Genomic DNA, 2,324 nt, shown 5'->3' with positions numbered 1-2,324 from the left:
ACTGCCGGCGCACTGAGTGTCCCTCCAGCCCAGGAGATCACCTCCTGCAGCGTCATTACCCATACTGGAGAGTCGTGGGTAGCCCAGGAGTACTTGGGACAGCCCAGACCAGATCCGGCCAACAGTCTCACCTTCCCAGGCTGGCTGCTCCACCAAACTACAGCAGTCTTAGGAAACCTAATGAGAACCAGTTGTAGTAGCCGCTGGCATACATTCTCAGAGTCGCTGATTGGTCAGTGGCTGAGAGCTGTAGCCAATCAGCGCGGTTTTTGGGTCCGCACTGCGGACCAAAGGTCCGAGTGGGCATCTGGCAGGCACAGTGGCCTGCAGAGACTCGAGGTGTGGAGGGCAGCGCCAGGGAGGAATGAGCATGTCTTGGGACCCCACAGCCAGGCGCCATCACCGCCTATCGCTGCTCCTGGTGCTCGTGCTGCTGTCACGAGCCGGGGCTCTGTGTCCTGTTGAGCTCTTTCCTTACGGGGAGTTGTGGGGAGATCGGCTGCCACCGGAGGGCGACGTTGAAAGCTCCCCGGCTGTGAAGTTAGCAATACCTCTATGCTTCTATGGTGTCCAGTTCAGCAACCTCTATGTAAGTTCAGCTCCCAGAGGTGCGTGGCTTGGTGTGGGGTTGTAGTTTCTTCCCAGGGTGTGGAGCAACTAACCTCAAAGTTTAACTGTCATCGCCGCTGGGGACCGGGCTTAGGGGTGGCGCTGCAGCTTCTTGATCCCTACTGTGGAGGAATAAGGATCATTTCAAGGGAGAGCTGGAACCGTCCCCCTCTACTTCAACTTCCCAGGCAGGAAGATGAAGTTGAGGCTGCTAGTGCGGTTTGTGTTTAGGGGCGGTGGGAGGCTGTGCACGCAGGCATAGCAATCTAATTAAGGACACGGTGCCCAAGGTGTGCAGTGGTGGAGAAAGATGAGCGGGTTCAAGAGTGGCCGCACCTGTGGGTCGCAGTGCACTTGAGCACTGTCGCCAAAGTTGAGTTTGTTACCCTGAATGTGTCTCAACCTGCAAAGAGGAGGGAGTATTCTTGACCCGAGCAGAACTCGGACCGTAGGTGAATTTGACTGGTGGTTGCCCACCACCAGCTTGAGCGACCACCGTTTTGCCCTTTAAAAATGTTTATGTGGAGCTTTGCGCAGTGGCAGTATCGTAGCCAATGAGGTTTATCCGAGGCGCGATTATTGCTAAAAAAATGTTTATGTGGGGCGGGATTCACGTGCCACCTCATGCAGAGCAGAGAACAACCAGTTTTTTTTTTTTAATCCCACCATCTGTCGGGTCCTAAAACTCAAGTCATCAGGTTTGACAGCAGAGTGCCCTTACCTGCTGAACTGTCTCACCGCCCTGTGGTCTTATTGTAGGTGGGCACCAATGGCATCATCTCCACCCAGGACTTACCCAGGGAGACTTAATATGTCATTGATGATTTACCTACTGACTTCCCAGCCATCGCCCCATTCCTGGCTGACATCCACTCTAGTCACAGCAGTGGCTGGATCCTGTATGGAGGACACCTCCTGGGCTGTGCTGAGTCTGGCTGCTTGCTACCTGTGCACAGGCTTCCCGCTGACCGGGTCCAGCTTCCCCACTACCCACTTCTTCCTGGCCACCTGGGAGCAAGTGGGCGCCTAGGAGGAGGACAAGCTTGGGGCTGCATCGTCTGGAGAGGTAAGCGAGGGGTACCCTGCTGAATAAACAGAAGGGTTGGGCTTGAACAGGAAACTAAGACATTGGCTAAGAGGCATTCCCTTGATTCTGCTCCTCAACACTATGAAAATCGCTTAGTAAAATGAGGGACTAAGGTGCAGATACCAAAGACTCTGAGGGAACTTAAGGCACTTTACAGGTTTTTTTTTTATTTTTTCTGGAATCACCTATAAGTACACAAATATTTCTAATGATATATTCATCAAAAAATTAAAAATTTGGGAAATTTAAAAAGGAACAACTTTTTTTTTTGTATGAGCTGGGTGTGGTCACTCACCTTCAATCCCAGCAGAGTCAGAGAGGCAAACAGATCTCTGTGAGTTCTAGGCGAGCCTGGTCTACAAAGTGAGTTCCAGGACAAAATACAGAGATACCCTGTCTGGAGAAACCAAAAATAACCCGTAGGTTCGTGTGTACATTTCTAGTTATTTCTTTAATATTGTTGCCGTTGACAACAGTGGGTCCACAGTGCCCATATTACTGTTTCACTTGCTTGTTCTGCTGTTTAGTATGCTCTGGTCAGTGTATTTCTGTAACATTTATTACAACTGTATAAAATCTCACCCTTCCTAGTGGTCATTAAGGTTGCTCCTGTGACGTTTTTAGTATA

General features: G+C 50.8%; 1 pseudogene; it reads left to right on the top strand.

Annotated features, from left to right (window-relative positions):
* The first annotated feature begins 1,134 nt into the window (after window positions 1–1,134).
* LOC120102556 (U4 spliceosomal RNA) lies at window positions 1,135–1,208 on the top strand (annotated as a pseudogene).
* The last annotated feature ends 1,116 nt before the right edge of the window (window positions 1,209–2,324 follow it).

Source organism: Rattus norvegicus, chromosome 4, assembly GCF_021556685.1.
Source record: "Rattus norvegicus strain SHRSP/BbbUtx chromosome 4, alternate assembly SHRSP_T2T, whole genome shotgun sequence".
Classification (NCBI taxonomy): Eukaryota; Metazoa; Chordata; class Mammalia; order Rodentia; family Muridae; genus Rattus; species Rattus norvegicus.
The sequence above is the reverse complement of the archived record's forward strand: the minus strand, read 5'-3'. Positions and strand labels throughout refer to the sequence as shown.